The 20285-nt window shown below is 44.4% G+C and overlaps 1 long non-coding RNA gene across 1 annotated transcript in view; it reads left to right on the top strand.

Annotated features, from left to right (window-relative positions):
• Positions 1-14987, top strand: part of LOC143769556 (uncharacterized) — a 29168-nt gene extending 14181 nt beyond the window's left edge. Inside the window, exons 2-3 of the long non-coding RNA XR_013214420.1 lie at positions 82-233; positions 13245-14987. This is a non-coding gene — a long non-coding RNA (uncharacterized LOC143769556). The remainder of the gene's footprint in view (positions 1-81; positions 234-13244) is intronic.
• The last annotated feature ends 5298 nt before the right edge of the window (positions 14988-20285 follow it).

Here is a 20285-nt window from a genome sequence, read left to right as displayed (position 1 = left end):
TTCACCTTTGTAACTATGTAAAAGTCATTGCCTCGTTAGTTTCATTTGTTGTCTTTGATTTCATATAATAATATATTGCAGCCACCTAACTTGTGGGAAGTTAAAGGACAACTCCACTCATCTCATTGTTACATGGATGATGTCCCCTGTATGAAAACAAAATTCAGCTGATGGAAAAATTGGAAGATGGAAACATTTCCACACTGTATTCGTTATTTTAGATGTCTCTTGAGGTGAGTTGATTGGTTGCTATTGTCAGAATATTGACATCACTGAAGATTTAAAAACCTTGTCCCGATTTGTCAGCTATGTGCTTCATGGAGAAACTCTGCCCTCTGCTGGCCTGGAGTGTGAGATGTCTGAACATATAGTAACCTTCCTTTAATCCAGCATCTGATATCCAGAATCATCGCACTTTAAAGTAATGCAAAATCGACATGTCCAGCTGTGTAATATGAGCATTTTGTCTTTGCTTTATATGCCATCTGTTCTGCGGAGATTGTTTAGGTACATCCATAATTTTTTGGCATGTATGAAGTATCCTGTATGAAATGAAATATTTTATTTTACAGGCATAGATGGTTTTAAGATTTTAGATGGTTTGTGCATCCTCTGGAATCAATATCTGCACAATTCAATAGTCACAGTACCGCTGCAGCCTGTGATTGGCTGCATTGTTTAGGTTACTAGAAGTCACCTGACCTATGCAAACACCAGCCGCAGTGGTCCTCTGACTTTCAAACAGAGCAGACATTGCTTCTGGAGCTGGCGCAGAGAAGAATGCACTGAGTGAGTGTTGCCTGAATTTAATCCCCAGCACACTGACACTGCAGGTGCCACAGCATCATCCCTCATATTGACAGTGTCCAGAATGATGGCAGGAGATGCTTGCCACCCTCTCCTCTATCTGAATCCACTGCAGGTAGGAGAGAGGGATGAGAGTGCGGCAGTGCAAACACTGCAGTGTCAGCGTGCCTGCAATTTAGTTTTAGCAGCGCTGTCATTCAATATAAGGGGAGGTGTGCTAATTAAAAGGGTGGAAAGATGCACTAAGCCCCTCACCATGCTGCCAGGAATCCCACTGCGCTGCCACCAATATGTCACGGTTCACGAGGAGGATACCTTTATCATCCCCACCGCTCACAGCAATTTGTCATGAACCGGGGTTGTTTGGTTGCCCCTGGTTCTTTCTGAAGGGGATTTGTTATGATCTGGTGGCCTAGGAGCAGCATGAGACGTACCCTGGAGAAGGTGGTACCTGTACTGACCGCAGACCCTGAACTTAACACCGCAACTAGAAGTAGCCGTGGAATGTACCTATCACTCCCTAGACATCTCGACACAGCCGGAGGACTAATTACCCCTAGAAATAGAAAAGGGAAAACTATCTTGCCTCAGAGAAAATCCCCAAAGGATAGACAGCCCCCCACAAATATTGACTGTGAGAGGAGAGGGAAAAAACATACACAGACTGAAATCAGAATTTAGCAAAGGAGGCCACTTCTAGCTAAATAGACAGGATAGGACAGAGTACTATACGGTCAGTATTAAAACACTAGAAAATATCCACCACAGAAAATACAAAATCTCCACATCTAACTAAAGATATGGAGGGTATATCTGCATCTCCAGAGATACCAGCTTGGCTAAACAAATCCTTATACAGACCAAGCTGGACAAGACAAAAACATGGAAAAGAACTGAACAATAAGGCCCACAGCATGTGGACTGCAAAAATCAGGGCCAGAACTTATCTTTGTTGAAATGAACAGCAAAGCACGAGAGACCAGGCAGGGATGTGAATCCTCCAGAAACAATGGACAACTGGCACTGACTAAAGGGTCAAGCAAGACTAAATAGCCCAGTCAGATTTGCAAAAAGTGGACACACCTGATGAATGCTGCGATCCAGAGACAGCAGCGCTACCACTTATAACCACCGGAGGGAGCCCAAGAGCAGAATTCACAACAGTACCCCCCCCTTGAGGAGGGGTCACCGAACCCTCACCAGAGCCCCCAGGCCGATCTGGACGAGCCAAATGAAAGGCACGAACCAAATCCTCAGCATGAACATTGGAGGCAACAACCCAAGAATTATCCTCCTGGCCATAACCCTTCCATTTGACAAGATACTGAAGCTTCCGCCTCGAAAAACGAAAATCCAAAATCTTCTCAACCACATACTCCAACTCCCCATCAATCAACACCGGGGCAGGAGGATCAACAGAGGGAACAACGGGCACCACATATTTCCGCAACAAAGATCTATGAAAAACATTATGGATGGAAAAAGAGGCTGGAAGGGCCAAACGAAAAGACACTGGATTGATAATCTCAGAAATCCTATAAGGGCCAATAAACCGAGGCTTGAACTTAGGGGAAGAAACCTTCATAGGAACATGACGGGAAGACAACCAGTCCAAATCCCCAACCCGAAGCCGGGAACCAACACACCGACGACGGTTAGCAAAACGCTGAGCCCCCTCCTGAGACAACACCAAATTGTCAACAACATGAGCCCAAATTTGCTGCAACCTGTCAACCACAGAGTCCACCCCAGGACAATCAGAAGGCTCAACCTGCCCTGAAGAAAAACGAGGATGAAAACCAGAGTTACAAAAGAAGGGTGAAACCAAGGTAGCAGAACTAGCCCGATTATTAAGGGCAAACTCGGCCAATTGCAAGAAAGCCACCCAATCATCCTGATCAGCAGACACAAAACATCTCAAATAAGTTTCAAAAGTCTGATTAGTTCGCTCGGTTTGGCCATTTGTCTGAGGATGAAATGCGGAAGAAAAAGACAAATCAATGCCCAGCCTAGCACAAAAGGCCCGCCAAAACCTAGAAACTGGGAACCTCTATCGGACACAATATTCTCCGGAATGCCATGCAAACGAACCACATGCTGAAAAAACAACGGAACCAAATCAGAAGAGGAAGGCAATTTAGGCAAAGGTACCAAATGAACCATCTTAGAAAACCGGTCACAAACCACCCAGATAACCGACATCCTCTGGGAAACCGGAAGATCCGAAATAAAATCCATAGAAATATGCGTCCAAGGCCTCTCAGGGACCGGCAAAGGCAAAAGCAACCCACTAGCGCGGGAACAGCAAGGCTTGGCCCGCGCACAAGTCCCACAGGACTGCACAAAAGAACGCACATCCCGTGACAAAGAAGGCCACCAAAAGGACCTACCAACCAAATCTCTGGTACCAAAAATCCCAGAACAATGAACCTCAGAAATCACTTTACTAGTCCATCTGTCAGGAACAAACAGTTTCCCCACTGGACAGCGGTCAGGTTTATCAGCCTGAAATTCCTGAAGAACCCGTCATAAATCAGGGGAGATGGCAGAAAGAATCACCCCTTCCTTCAGAATGCCGACCGGCTCAAGGACCCCAGGGGAATCAGGCAAAAAACTCCTAGAGAGGGCATCAGCCTTAACATTCTTAGAACCCGGAAGATACGAGACCACAAAATCAAAACGGGAGAAAAACAGGGACCATCGGGCCTGTCTAGGATTCAGCCGTTTGGCAGACTCGAGGTAAATCAGATTCTTATGATCGGTCAAGACCACAATACGGTGCTTGGCCCCCTCAAGCCAATGTCGCCACTCCTCAAATGCCTACTTCATAGCCAACAACTCACGATTGCCGACATCATAATTGCGTTCCGCAGGCGAAAACTTTCGAGAAAAGAAGGCACACGGTTTCATCAAGGAACCATCAGAATTCCTCTGAGACAAAACGGCCCCTGCCCCAATCTCAGAAGCGTCAACCTCAACCTGAAAAGGAAGAGAAACATCCAGCTGAGACAACACAGGGGCAGAAGTAAATCGGCGTTTAAGCTCCTGAAAGGCAGAAACAGCCGCAGAGGACCAATTCGTCACATCAGCGCCTTTCTTCGTCAAATCGGTCAGGTGTTTAACCACACTGGAGAAGTTGGCAATGAAACGGCGATAAAAATTAGCAAAGCCCAAAAATTTCTGAAGGCTCTTCACGGATGTGGGCTGGATCCAATCATTAATGGCCTGAACCTTAACCGGATCCATTTCTATAGATGAGGGAGAAAAAATGAAGCCCAAAAAAGAAATCTTCTGTACTCCAAAGAGGCACTTAGACCCCTTCACAAACAAGGCATTATCACGAAGGATCTGAAATACCATCCTGACTTGTTTCACATGAGACTCCCAATCATCTGAAAAAATCAAAATATCATCCAAATATACAATCATGAATTTATCAAGATAATTCCGAAATATATCATGCATGAAGGACTGAAACACAGATGGAGCATTAGAGAGTCCGAATGGCATCACAAGGTATTCAAAATGGCCTTCGGGCGTATTAAACGCAGTTTTCCATTCGTCACCCTGCTTAATTCGAACAAGATTATATGCCCCTCGAAGGTCAATCTTAGTAAACCAATTAGCCCCCCTAATCCTAGCAAACAGATCAGAAAGCAAAGGCAAAGGGTATTGGAATTTGACCGTGATCTTATTCAAGAGGCGATAATCAATACAGGGTCTCAAGGAGCCATCCTTCTTGGCAACAAAAAAAAAACCTGCTCCCAATGGTGAAGAAGATGGCCGAATATGCCCCTTCTCCAAAGACTCCTTAACATAGCTCCGCATGGCGGTATGTTCTGGCACAGACAGGTTGAAAAGTCGGCCCTTAGGGAACTTACAGCCTGGAATCAAGTCAATAGCACAATCACAGTCCCTATGCGGTGGAAGGGAACTGGACTTGGGCTCATTGAATACATCCTGGAAATCTGACAAAAACTCAGGAATTTCAGAAGAGGGGGAGGAGGCAATTGACATCAAAGGAACGTCACCATGAACCCCCTGACAACCCCAACTAGTCACAGACATAGATTTCCAATCTAATACCGGATTATGCACCTGTAACCATGGGAAACCCAGCACAATAGCATCATGCAAATTATGCAACACCAGAAAACGACAATCTTCCCGATGGGCTGGCGCCATGCACATGGTCAGCTGTTTCCAAAACTGAGGTTTATTTTTAGCCAACGGTGTAGCATCAATGCCCCTCAAAGGAATAGGACTCTGCAAAGGCTGCAAGGGGAAACCACAATGTCTGTCAAATTCTAAGTCCATTAAGTTTAGAGCGGCGCCTGAATCCACAATTGCCATGACAGAAAATGACGATAATGAGCAGATCAGGGTCACAGATAACAGAAATTTAGGTTGTACAGTACTGATGGTAACAGAACTAGCGATTCTCTTGGTACGCTTAGGGCAATCAGAAATAACATGAGCAGAATCGCCGCAGTAAAAACACAACCTATTCTGATGTCTGAATCCTTGTCGTTCAGCTCTAGACACAATCCTATCACACTGCATAGGCTCAGGACTCTGCTCGGAAAACAATGCCATAGTGTGCACAACTCTGCGCTCGCGCAAGCGCCGATCAATCTGAATGGCCGGAGACATAGAATCACTCAGACCAGCAGGCGTGGGGAACCCCACCATAACATCTTTAACGGATTCAGAAAGACCCTTTCTGAAAATTGACGCCAAGGCATCCTCATTCCATTTAGTCAGCACAGACCATTTTCTAAATTTCTGGCAATATGATTCTGCCGCTTCTTGAACCTGACACAGGGCCAACAAGGTCTTCTCAGCATGATCCACTGAATTAGGTTCATCATACAATAACCCAAGCGCCTGGAAAAAGGTGTCTACATTAAGCAAAGCCGGATTCCCAGGTTCCAGGGCAAATGCCCAATCCTGGGGGTCACCACGCAGCAGAGATATAACAATTTTAACCTGCTGGATGGGATTACCAGAGGAACGGGGTTTCAGAGCAAAAAACAGTTTACAGTTATTTTTAAAGCTCAAAAATTTGGACCTGTCCCCAAAAAACAAATCAGGTGTTGGAATTCTAGGCTCTAAAACTGGAGTCTGAACGATATAATCGGAAATACCCTGTACTCTAGCAGCAAGTTGATCCACAAGAGAAGCCAATCCCTGAACATCCATGCCAGCGCCAAACTCCTGAGCCACCCAGAGGTAAAGAGGAAAAAAAAAACACAACAGACTACAGAAAAAAAAATGGCTCAGCACTTTCCTTCCCTTCTTCTGAGATGCGGTTAACTCATTGTTGGCCAGTTGTACTGTTATGATCTGGTGGCCTAGGAGCAGCATGAGACGTACCTTGGAGAAGGTGGTACCTGTACTGACCGCAGACCCTGAACTTAACACCGCAACTAGAAGTAGCCGTGGAATGTACCTATCACTCCCTAGACATGTCGACACAGCCGGAGGACTAATTACCCCTAGAGATAGAAAAGGGAAAACTATCTTGCCTCAGAGAAAATCCCCAAAGGATAGACAGCCCCCCACAAATATTGACTGTGAGAGGAGAGGGAAAAAACATACACAGACTGAAATCAGAATTTAGCAAAGGAGGCCACTTCTAGCTAAATAGACAGGATAGGACAGAGTACTATGCGGTCAGTATTAAAACACTAGAAAATATCCACCACAGAAAATACAAAATCTCCACATCTAACTAAAGATATGGAGGGTATATCTGCATCTCCAGAGATACCAGCTTGGCTAAACAAATCCTTATACAGACCAAGCTGGACAAGACAAAAACATGGAAAAGAACTGAACAATAAGGCCCACAGCATGTGGACTGCAAAAATCAGGGCCAGAACTTATCTTTGTTGAAATGAACAGCAAAGCAGGAGAGACCAGGCAGGGATGTGAATCCTCCAGGAACAATGGACAACTGGCACTGACTAAAGGTCAAGCAAGACTAAATAGCCCAGTCAGATTTGCAAAAAGTGGACACACCTGATGAATGCTGCGATCCAGAGACAGCAGCGCTACCACTTATAACCACCGGAGGGAGCCCAAGAGCAGAATTCACAACAGGGATTTATCTATATCCCACTTCCCAGTTCCGGTTTGGAACTTGCAGCTCTCTGGCGCCTCCCTTACCCTCAGGTCAGTCAGGGTACTGCACCTAGGGTAAATAGTCACCAGAAAGACTGCCTGTAATGTACTGGCTATTGAGCACACTGCAGCGAAGGCGATATAACTACTCCCACTCAGGCGGGAACAACAATTATCAACACCGCTGGTCGCTGCAAAGACTCCCAATTGCACAGGACAAATTATGCTGCCACCAGCTCCTAATTCCATAATTATTGACGGGTTCAGAGCCAACCCAGATTTGAGCGGTAATTCAATTCAGAGGATGTGACAGTTCATTATAGAGCAAGGAGAGACAAGCTAATAATTTTATATTTTACTCCAAAAAAGATAGGCAGTGTTTACAGAGGTATAAAAAGATATTATAAAGACAAATATCATATGTACAATACAATTACAAATAAAATGGGATTAAAGTTGAAAAAGACCACTTATATTTCTTTATGTCATCTTATCTTATGGCCGACCGTGTGCTGTGGAGGATGGGCACACATCTAGATGCATAGCACGCATCTGTATAGCAGCTAGACCCCGGACAAAGACCCGTGAAGACTGCTTGCTTCCCTTACTTATTTCCTAGCCTAAACCCAAGGCACTCCCCCTGTGGTGACCTCCCCTTTACTTGGAGTTATGGCAACTATTTTTCTACCTAGCTTGCTGTATGAATCTCATATAAGAAAGACACCAGGATCCAGATGTGCACCACGTTGGGGCGATTCTTTTAAGTGTAAACACGGCATACTTACATGACCGGCTTACGGAGACACCTGCACTTTGCACTCATTGGGTTTAGCTTCTAGCGATTTCAGAGATTTATAGATCCCTCGATGGACATCTGGAATATATAATTCTTATATCTCTAGCCCTGATTGGTGCCAATATATATAACCTTGAAAGAACAATAGAAGCTCGGGCTTTCTATTCCAGTTTTAACCATTACCAGGTGGGAGAGGGAATGAGGGATTTTTACTCTGACTGCCCAGAGTAAAGCCATATAATTTTTTGGGGGGGGTTTTGGGGGAAGGAAATAAGGGGTTTTGGATTACACACACAGACAGAGAAAAGAAGGGGAAGAGGGGGGTCGGAAAGGCCCACAGCGTGTATCTGGAAAGCCATGGAACTTCTAGGTAGATACTCGAACATGGCATATTCACATTATCGTGACACATGCCAATAAATAAAGAGCTTTTCCTGAGCTGCAGAGAAAGTAGATACTAAACTTATAATTATTATAGGAACTAAGTCTCTTACATGACTGTAGAAGTAGTTTAATTTGAATCTTTGGGGTGAAAGACTCCCTTTAATGGTACCGCTTTATATTCTGTATTGTTTGGTTAATCCCCCCCACCAAAAAAAAAAAAAAAATGCAATTGCCAAATCTGCAGCCAAAAAAAGCATAATAAAGGGTTAATGCATTAATAAAACAACAAAAAGTAGTAATCAGAGAAGATTGTTATTGTGCAACTTTGTGCAGACACCTGCAGAAAAAAACAGCGTTTTTGCATGTTTTTGTTATATGTGTGTTTGCTGTTAGAGTTCTATATTTGCCATTTTTTATGCTTTTTTATGTTTTGGGTATTTTGTGTGCTTTTATGCTTTGCATATGCTCTCAGTGGCCTTCCTTGCTGTGGGTGGGTTATTTCCCCACTTTGATACAATCTTCGCTCTGCCCCCACTAAGACCCTAGTGATAACATAAAGCATCATCTATGGCACAGCTGTTCCCAAAAGCACTTGGCAAAGGAAAGGACTACAAGGACGTGTGAAAAAGTTAGTGCTCCCATGAGAAAGGCTCTACCTTATTGCCAGTAAAGTCATGCTACAGTCATGTGTCACTTTGGCACAAATGTGTTCATGTAGGTGGCAGCTGATGTTTTTTTATCCTTGCCTCTGCAGCTTCTTAACTATTAACCCTTTTGATCCACACATTCTCTTACCACAAAAATTAAACATTTCCACGAGGCCAAGATCCCGGCTGCACAAAAAAATGTGATCTTATCGCAATTTGAATTGATTTCACCTCTGCTTGCCACAAAAATTGCTATATAACCTCATATGTATTTTTGCAGTGTGGCGAGTTTACTATGATTTTGAGCTTCAGGGCTTCGGAAGGTTTTATTTACAATTTGGGGCAACTTAGATATAATGGCCATGATGCTAATTTCACTTTCAAGAGGATCTGATAGTTTCCATAAATATGTACTTGTTTTACCTGGAGTAAATGCCGTTGTTGTCCTGAATCCGGAGATGTTTTTCTTTTGTTCATGCGCCTCTCCGTTCCTGAGATATGGCCCTTTCTTTCCTCTATATAAATCTAGTCTTTTTATCCAAGTGGGCGTGGTCGTAAAGACACACCCACAGAAAAGCATGAACCATGCCGACTTAACTTAAAAGACTAGCTTGAAATACAGAGAAGGGCTATATCTCAGGAACGGTTCTACTCACTGAAAAAAAAGAAAAAGGCCGGATTCAGGAGCACTTGGACATTTACACCAGAAATTTTATGGCAATTTTAAGAAGTAGAAACAGGGAGAAAACAAGCTGCCTGCTCAGAATCAGTCATAGTAAACTACAGGGTCCTTTTTAGTCCCAACTCTATGGGGACCCTTTAAGAATTGGAAGCTTTCTTGTAGGATCATGAGGGAGGATTGGCTTTGGTTTGGGTGGGGGGCAATCAAGACTCAATTCAGTAAACATTTTAAACAAATGAGTCCTGATCTGAAGTGTCCTGGCATGTTCAGAAACCTCCTAACCCCTAGGTTTACTTAAATATTTGTTGGTTTACCCATAACAAATAAAGACCCCTCTCCTCCTCTTCAGCTTCTTATCAGTTAATGAGATAATGGCTTTGGCTGATTTTCTCAATTAGGACTCCAGTGTCTCACAAATTAAGCTCATTAGCATCCTGTTTGTATTTTTGGCCTTCCTAAATAGCAGGATTGGACCTAGGCTGCATTAAGGATTGTGGAGGGTCAGGTATGTTACTAATCCTCCGCAAAAGTCAACTACAGCTAAAGCCTTTACCTTTGTAGATGGGAAATCTCCTCTTGGCAAAAAGGTTGGGAGGAGTGGGGAGGGGGTGGCATAATCTCATTAGCAGTCTACTCTTTACACAATAAATGGTTTTCCCTACCCCATGGGAAGATAAAATCTGATAATGGCAAAACCTTTTAATGCTATTGATGAAAATACTGGATTTGTCCCCCAATCTCTAGAGGCACACATTAGTGTGCTCCCTAAGCCAGGTAAAGCCTCTTCAATAATAGCCAACTTTTGGCAGATATCTGTCTTAAACATAGACATTAAATTATTTTGAAAAATCTTAGCTGAGAGACTAGCCCCTTTACTTTCTTCAATAGTCAATAATGATCAGGTAGGCTTCGTCAAAGGACGAGAGGACCGGGATAATACTATTAAGACATTACTTATCATTTCCAAGGCAAAAACTAGCTCCACACCACTAGGTCTTCTATCTGTAGACATAGAGAAGGCTTTGGATAGAGTCTATTGAGGGTTTATGGAGGAAGCCTTGAGACAGATAGGTCTAGGTCCTCGCTTTCTACAGAAAATCTTAGCCCTATATAATGGTTAAAGTAAATGGTTCACTATCCAGCCGATTTAAGATTAACAATGGAACCAGGCAGGGTTGCCCACCTTTCTCCATTACTTTACGTAGTGGCAATGGAACACCTAGTCAACGCTATCAGAAATAATAGTAATATTCATGGATATACGATAGGACCTAACTCTTAGAAAACAGCTATGTATGCAGATGATTTACTCCTTTATATATCACAACCACAAATATCGTTTCCAATGATTTTAAAGGGATTTGATAGGTTCTGATCACTCAGAAATTTTAAAGTCAATTATTCCAAATCAGAAGCCTTAAATATATCCCTTCCTCAGAATGAGGTCCTTCAAATCATGAATAAATTCCCATTTAAATGGCAAGGAGAGTGATTGAAATATCTACGGGTTGTGGTCCCTTCTGATCCTAATAAATTATTTTATCAAACTTTATTAAGCAGAACATACAGAGACCTAGCGAAATATAGTAAATTTAAACTATCCTGGTTTGGAAGGATGAATGCCTTCAAAATGGACATTTTACACTGCTTCTTATACATTTTCCAGACAGTACTGATTTGCCCCCCTCAGTTTCTTCTGTAAATTACGATCAGCTTTAACCAAATTCATATGGGCTAAACTCAAACCTCGCATAAGCATACAGACCCTTTCTCGACCTAAATCTATAGGTGGTGCTGGTCTTCCCAATTTTAGGAGGTACTTCCAGGCTACTGCATTACTTAGGATTCTAGACTGGCACTTTCAAGCTGATGCTAAACAATGGATGAGGGTGGAACAGGAGGAGTTTGGATGTCCCTTTAAGGCTACTTTCACACTTCCATCTTCCAAATCTGCACAGGATCCGTCAAGACATTGAAAGACGGATCCTGTGCAGATTGTGGAAAACGTGTGCACTGGGCTATGTGCACCTGTTGTGTATGCGTCTTCGCAGTGGTTTTCCGGGAGCATCGCTGCGCGGGAACGCCGGTAGGTGAGAATACTGTGATTTTTTATTTTTTTAATTATTTTTCACATTCTATCTTGTTACTATTGATGCTGCATAGGCAGTATCAATAGTAAAAAGAGAAAGAGAGGGAGCGAGAGAGAATTTCCCTGACGGGAAATTCTTCCACGCATGCTCTCTTTGAAAAGACGGGACCCGTCGCTGTATTCCAGTTTTTTACAGGCAGCGACGCATCCTGCGCCCATAGGCTTCCATTGTAGCCAGTGACGGGCAGCGCAGGATGCGTCGCTGACCGATTTTCCGACGTGCAGAAAAAACGTTCCTCTGAACGTTTTCTCTGCCCGACGGACTGTTTTTTTTATGCAGGATCCAGTGAAAAACGGATGAAACGGAAGGCTATCCGTCACAATGGGGCACTAATACAAGTCTATAGAAAAATGCAGGATCCTGCAAATTTTTTTGCAGGATCCTGGATTCTCAAAAATCGACGGATTGTGACGGAACCTGAAAGACGGAAGTGTGAAAGAGGCCTAAGACATCTGCCGTAGTGTTCTGGGGAATCATTGAATATAGTCAATTGTAATTAACTAGAGACACACTTAAAATATGGCACACTCTGAGAAAGAAGGGGTTCCCAGATAGGAATATTAGTCCACTTACATCAATGTCTTTTATCCATCCTTTCTACCTGGATGCTTGCGCGGATCTTTTCTCGGTCGGAGGGCAGTGGAGGATACCCGATTGTTTCAGGTGCTAGAAGACGGGGCTTGCCTTCTTTTGTCTCTATACAGCCTCAGTTTCCAAATGAGAAAATTACGTGGTTTGAATACTTGCAATTACAATCCTTCCTAGTGGCACATCCTTTTGATAACATTTTGATTTCAAACTTTACCTTTTTTTGAGAAATTGTTGTTAGAAGAAAATAGGCCTCCACATGCTATACCAGTGATTTATGGGGGATTGAGCAGAGAGGGTGAAGTGGAGAAATGAACATTTCAACAAGCATGGGAGAGAGACTTGGGGATAAGCTTGTCTCCTCAGGAATGGGAAAGGGGGTTTCTCTTCACTCATTACTTGCTAGCGCTGGGGTTGCACAAGAGAAGAACTATAAAATACTTATGAGATGGTATCATTACCCTTCTAAAATACACGCAATATATCCAGCAGTTTTCAGGGGTTTGTTGGAGATGTGAGAGGGAGGTGGGCTCTAGGATTCACATTTGGTGGGAGTGCTGTAAGATCAAGCCATTCTGGGAGAAGGTTTTTGACAGTTATCAACGAATCATGGGAAACAGTGTTGCAAGGTCTCCTCAAATAGCTCTTCTGTCAATTTTACCTTCTTCAATAGGGACTCCGAAAAGAGATCTTCTTCGGTTTTGTCTAACAGCAGCACGAATGGTAATCCCGCGGTTTTGGAAACTGACAAACCCCCCTGACATATTTGACCATTTCCTTATATCAGTCTATCTATGTAGAAAGGAGGAGCTGTCTGCAGACTGCAAATGAACAAACAATAAATTTAGAAGGATTTTGAGTGGATGGATTTTGTTTCAGGGGTCACCTGATTTCCATAATTTGTTCTGCTGGCTTTAACAGTTACATAGGAATTTGCACATTAATATATCTGATTTTAAAGACCCCTTTATCCATAACCCCTTTTGTTCCCTTTTTTTTCTTGTCTCTTCCCTTGTCTTTCTTTCCCTCTTTTTCTTATCCTGTCTTTCTTCTACATAATATAGAAGATACTTCCTTTCTTGAACACCTTGTCACCACAGCTAAATAAACCTACTTCTCATCTCTAATATCCTCCCTGTCTCACAACCCTAAACAGTTATTCACCTTCAACTCTCTCCTCCATCCCCCAGCACCTCCTCCCTCCCCACTCATCTCAGCTGAAGACTTTGCCTCATTTTTCAAGTAGAAGATTGATAACATCAGACCTGTGCACTTGACCCGCTCCCATCCCACCTCATCCCAAACCTCACCACAGTCTTCATCCCAACCCTAACCCATCTCTTCAACCTATCACTAACAACTGGTGTTTTCCCCTCAAGCTTTAAACATGCCTCCATCACACCTATCCTCAAAAAGTCCTCTCTTGACCCATCCTCTGTATCTAGCTATTGCCCTATATCACTTCTCCCCTATGCCTCCAAACTACTGGAACAACACGTCTACCTTGAACTGTCCTCCCATCTCTCTTCTTGCTCCCTCTTTGACCGCTTACAATCTGGCTTCCAGTCACACCATTTCACTGAAACTGCCCTAACTAAGGTCACTAATGACCTCTTAACCGCCAAGAGCAAGCGACACTACTCTGTCCTCCTTCTCCTCGACCTGTCGGCTGCCTTTGACACAGTGGACCATTCCCTATTATTACAGACCCTCTCATCCCTTGGCATCACAGACTTGGCCCTATCCTGGATCTCGTCATACCTAACTGACCGAACATTCAGCGTCTCCCACTCACACACCACCTCCTCACCTCGCCCCCTATCTGTCAGAGTCCCACAAGGTTCAGTTCTAGGGCCCCTGCTCTTCTCCATTTACACCTGTGGCCTGGGACAGCTCATAGAATCTCATGGCTTTCAGTATCACCTCTATGCTGATGACACACAGATCTACATCTCTGGACCAGATATCACCTCCCTACTAACCAGAATCCCTCAATGTCTGTCCACTATTTCATCCTTCTTCTCCGATAGATTTCTGAAACTTAACATGGACAAAACAGAATTCATCATCTTTCCCCCATCTCACGCGACCCCCCCAACGAACCTATCCATTACAGTAAATGGCTGCCCACTCTCCCCAGTCCCACAAGCTCGCTGCCTCGGGGTAATCCTTGACGCTGATCTCTCCTTCAAACCACATATCCAAGCCCTTTCCACTTCCTGTCGACTTCAACTCAAAAATATTTCACGAATCCGTACATTCCTCAACCAAGAATCTGCAAAAACCCTAGTCCATGCCCTCATCATCTCTCGCCTTGACTACTGCAACCTCCTGCTCTGTGGCCTCCCCTCTAACACTCTCGCACCCCTTCAATCTATTCTAAACTCAGCTGCCCGACTAATCCACCTGTCCCCCCGCTATTCACCGGCCTCTCCCCTCTATCAATCCCTGCACTGGCTCCCCATTACCCAGAGACTCCAGGACAAAACTCTAATAATGACGTACAAAGCCATCCACAACCTGTCTCCTCCATACATCTGTGACCTCGTTTCCCGGTACTTTCCTGCACGCAACCTCCGATCCTCACAAGATCTCCTTCTCTACTCCCCTCTTATCTCCTCTTCCCACAATCGTATACAAGATTTCTCTCGCGTATCACCCCTACTCTGGAATCCTCTACCACAAAACATCAGACTCTTGCCTACCGTCGAAACCTTCAAAAAGAGCCTGAAGACCCACCTCTTCCGACAAGCCTACAACCTGCAGTAACCACCGATCGACCAAACCGCTGCATGACCAGCTGTATCCTTGCCTACTGTATTCTCACCCATCCCTTGTAGATTGTGAGCCTTCGCGGGCAGGGTCCTCTCTCCTCCTGTACCAGTTATGACTTGTATTGTTTAAGATTATTGTACTTGTTTTTATTATGCATACCCCTCCTCACATGTAAAGCGACATGGAATAAATAGCGCTATAACAATAAATAATAATAATAATATGTTACTGTTATTGTCTACCTTGATATGTTTGACTTACTGTTAAAAGTGGTATTCTCATTTTGAATACTAGATATTTTCTATGATTCTATATATTATCATTTTTCATATATTTTTTGTTTATAAAATGTTTAATAAAATAGATTGAACATAAAATCTGTCTGATAAAAGCTGTAATGAGTTTAGGTTGAATTGTCCTCATTAGGATGCATGTCAGGAATATAGGGCGGTGCTTGGGTAGACTGGATCTGCCCATGTACACACTCATTCCGCTGACAGCTATCTCTCCTGACTGCCCGATACATGTGAATGTGCTCTCAGTGTGGAGAGTAAGACGTTACCATGGAGCTCTGCCATCGATTGATCTTCCCTGAGAACATTTTAAAATCAAACTTCCAACTGGCAGATTCTTCTGTCCCACGACCTCGCCAGTTACACCCAACTGCTCGGCCAATTCTCTCGAATAAAGTGTATGGAGTGTGTTCCCCAGGCCATATTACTTACCATTTCCGCCAACTCTGTACCAATATCACCAAAACCCCTTTAAATAAACCCAGTTGCCCTCATAAGAAGTCCTGAGCTGTATTCTAATGGGTGCCAAGTGATAGGATGGACATCTCCAGTTGCCCTGTCTGCCCATAATCGTTTCCATTCCGCCATTGATTGATATGGATGACGTCTCCTATGTCATTCGCATAGCCCAATTAATGCACAGATGAAAAGGTTGCTGCTGTCAACGGAAAGAATCGCTCCTGTGCAGGGCTAGATTGCCACTCCGCAGGTATGCAATTGACGTCTCTTATAAAAAAAATCAAGACAATGCTCTTTGCTCAATGGGGCAGACGGAATCTTGCCTGTGCAAAGCTAAAGTGCAACTGCGGAGGTGCAGGCGTGATGTGGGTGACATCTCCTAGGCAAATATCAGGATGATGGTCTGCCCTAAATGGGGCAAAAGGAATCCTTGCTGCGCAAAGCTAGATTGCCGCTGTAGAGGTGCGTGATTGACGTGGATGACATACCGTATCACCCAGTCCATCTGGCGCATGCACAGATCAGTAGGTTGCGCTTCCTTCAGCTGCTCGTCACTGTGGCCTGGCATCACAGCTGCCTACTAGATGACCTAATTTAGAGGTCTGTCCTACTTCCAGATGCAACATTCATGGGTTGCCGGACAGGGTAATGCACAGCGAAGACTTGGTGACATTTAGACCGAGACTATGACAGTTGCCTTTGTGCTCGTCCCCGGATGCCGTGTGGTTGATAAGAGGTGCGAGTTCTCTCCGGGACTCGTGTCTCCTGGCGGCCCAGTATTTGCTTGTTTCCATTATCGACATTAATTCTGTGAACTTTCAATCTTCACAATGGTCCGGTGATAAAGAGTCACCGATGTTGTGCCTGCGAGAGAAGGCCTTGTTCTCCCACACAGAAACCAGATCCCCTCTGGGGGACGGCAGGACAGTGGAGCGCTGTCTTTAGAGGGATCCATGCCATCACTGCAATCAGACGCCACCCAGATAATTGTGCCCGGGGCTAAAACTCCGATTTATAAAGCTCCACAGGAGAACTCTAACACAAATGGCCAAAATGCTTTCTAGGGGTTTCTCCAACCTTACTCTAATGTGTTACCCCAATGTATCTAAGCCTGATACGCAATGTTCCTACTCAGTTTTTATACCTAATCGTACCTTAGTAATATTGCCTGCAGGCCAGAAGTATCTAAGCCTATCATGTGTGATACTAACTGCAGAGGCAGTGTAGCCAATCCTAAAATATGGGATACTGCCTGATGAGCTGAAGTATCCAATCTTATCCTGTGTGATACTGTCTGCTGAGCGGTGTCTAATCCTATCTTGTGTGATACTGACTGCTGAGCCGAGTATCTAATCCTATCCTGTGTGATACCATCTGCTGAGCGGTGTATCTAACAATATCATGTGTGATACCATCTGCTGAGCTGTGTATCTATCCTATCCTGTGTCATTCTGTCTGCTGAGCCGTGTATCTAATCCTATCCTGTGTGATACTGTCTGCTGAGCCGTGTATCTAATCCTATCCTGTGTAATACTGTCTGCTGAGCTATGTATCTAATCCTATCCTGCATGATACTGTCTGCTGAGCTGTGTCTAATCCTATCCTGTGTGATACTGTCTGCTGAGCTGTGTATCTAATCCTATCCTGTGTAATACTCTCTGCTGAGCCATGTACCTAAACCTATCCTGTGTGATACTGTCTGCTGAGCTGTGTATCTAATCCTATCCTTTGTGATACTCTCTGCTGAGCCATGTATCTAATCCTATCCTGTGTGATACTGTCTGCTGAACTGTGTATCTAATCCTATCACGTGTGAGCCATGAATTTGATAGTCCCACGGGCCCGCTCAGTATATGCTGGGGAGTAGAGGACTCCATTGGTCCCTTACAATCTCAGCAGATGCTTCCCTCTCCGTCGGAGCTGGCAATGTTAGGGTATGTGTCCACCTTCAGGATGGCTGGCGGTATAGACGGAGCAGTAAACCCGCTCCGCCCCCTTCTGTGACGCGATGATGCCGGATGTGTTCATTGCACACATCCGGCATCATCGCACCCCACAGATAGGGCCCTGTGATATACCTTGTGGCGGCGCATGCTATGATCTTAAGACGTGCAGCATGTCCGTTATCGCAGGGCCGCCGGGTGCGTGTTACCACGCATAGTGGAGACGGGATTTCATAAAATCCCCTCCACTGTGCTGTAACATCTGGACGCTGCGTGTTTGATGCTGCGGCTCTGCGCAGCGTCAAACACGCAACGTTTCCTGCACGTGGACACGTACCCTAAAGCCTTGGAGGGGAGGACAGTGGAGCTTTGTGGCGGTCATCTGTCAGCAATGTATTCCAGGAACTGATTAATCATGAGGTGCAGACAATGAGGCGACCTAAATATACTAGCTGTAGTTACCACACAGTTAGCAGACTGCAGAGCTCTATGACCATAGCCAGAAATTATCACGTCCAATCAAGTGTGTGAAGTGCAGCACCACCACCTGGTGGAACAGCACTGGAATTACAATAATCACAGGGTAATACTGGTGCTTCTCCCAAAATTAGAATATCAAAAAGTTAATTTATTTCAGTTCTTCAGTACAAAAAGTGAAAGTCATATATTATATAGAGTCATTAGAGTGATCTATTTCAAGTGTTTATTTCTGTTAATGTTGATGATTGTGGCTTACAGCCAATGAAAACCCCAAAGTCATTATCTCAGTAAATTAGAATACTTTATAACACCAGCTTGAAAAATGATTTTAAAATCCGAAATGTTGACCTACTGAAATGTATGTTCAGTAAATGCACTCAATACTTGGTCGGGGCTCCTTTTGCATCAATTACTGCATCAGTGCGGCGTGGCGTGGAGGCAATCAGCCTGTGGTACTGCTGAGGTGTTATGGAAGCCCAGGTTGCTATAATAGCAGCCTTCAGCTCGTCTGCATTGTTGGGTCTGTTGTCTCTCATCTTCCTCTTGACAATACTCCATAGATTCTCTGTGTGGTTAAGGTCAGGCGAGTTTGCTGCCAATCAAGCACAGTGATACTGTTGATTATAAACCAGGTATTGGTACTTTTGGCAGTGTGGACAGGTGCCAAGCCCTGCTGGAGAATGACATCTCCAACTCCAAAAAGCTTGTCGGCAGAGGGAAGCGTAAAGTGCTCTAAAATCTCCTGGTAGACGGCTGCGCTGACATTGGTCTAGATAAAACACAGTGGACCTACACCAGCAGATGACATGGCTCCCCAAACCATCAATGATTGTGGAAGCTTCACAATAGACCTCAAGCAGCTTGGATTGTGGCCTCTCCACTCTTCCTCCAGACTATGGGACCTTGATTTCCACATGAAATGCAAAATTTAATTTAATCTGAAAACAACACCTTGGACCACTGACAACAGTCCAGTTCTTTTTCTCCTTGGCCCAGGTAAGACGCTTCTGGCGTTGTCTATTGGTCATGAGTGGCCTGACACAAGGAATGTGACACTTGTAGCCCATGTCCTGGATACGTCTGTGTCTGGTGGCTCTTGAAGCAATGACTCCAGCAGCAGTCCACTCCTTGTGAAACTCCCCCAAATTTTTTAATGGCCTTTTCTTAACAATCCTTTCAAGGCTGCGGTTATTCCGGTTGCTTGTGCATCTTTTTCTACCACACTTTTTCCTTCCACTCATCTTTTCATTAATATTCTTGGATACAGCACTCTGTGAACAGCCAGCAATGACCTTTTGTGGCTTACCCTCCTTGTGGAGTGTGTCAATGACTGCCTTCTGGAGTCAGCAGTCTTCCCCATGATTGTGGAGCCTACAGGTGTCTTTTGTTAATTATTAGTAATGAGCGAGCACGCTCGGGTGGTCTTAGAGTATTTGTTAGTGTTCTGGAGATTTAGTTTTCATCGCCTCAGCGGAATGATTTATGGCTGCTAGACAAGCCTAAGTACATGTGGGGGTTGCCTGGTTTCTAGGGAATCCTCACATGTAATCAAGCTGGCTAACAGATGTAAATCATTCTGCTGAGGCGACGAAACCTCCGAGCAGTCATAAATACTCGGAGATCACCCGAGCGTGCTCGGGAAAACCCGAGCAACGGGTATATTCGCTCATCACTATTAATTATTCTAATTCAACCCCTTCACAACAATCACCGTACATTTACAGCACATGTTGTGTCTCCCCCTTTGATGTGGGCTTTGGGGCAGAGCCATCTTTCCTGGCACATGTCAGCTGTTTTGAACAGCTGACATGTGCCTCTTAACAGCCGTGGGCAGAATCACAATCCACCAGCAGCTGTTAACCTGTTAAATGCCGCTGTCAATCTCTGACAGTGGCATTTAACTTACGCTCAACAGAAATCCAGCCCATCAGTGACCCTGTCACGTGATCGCGGGTCACCGATAGGCTGGCATGACAACCAGAGGTCTCCAGCAGACCTGTATGGTTGTCATAGCCCGATTGCTAGAAGCGCCGACCAGTGGTCTGCGCTCATAGCAAGTGAGCATTTCTGATACACACAGGCAATATGATCATCGCCTGTTTGCAGCACAGGCGATCAGACAACTACAGCTTCTAGTCTCCCATGGGGGCTATTG

The sequence above is a fragment of the Ranitomeya variabilis genome, chromosome 1, assembly GCF_051348905.1.
Source record: "Ranitomeya variabilis isolate aRanVar5 chromosome 1, aRanVar5.hap1, whole genome shotgun sequence".
Lineage (NCBI taxonomy): Eukaryota > Metazoa > Chordata > Amphibia > Anura > Dendrobatidae > Ranitomeya > Ranitomeya variabilis.
This window is presented reverse-complemented; position numbering and strand designations above follow the sequence as displayed.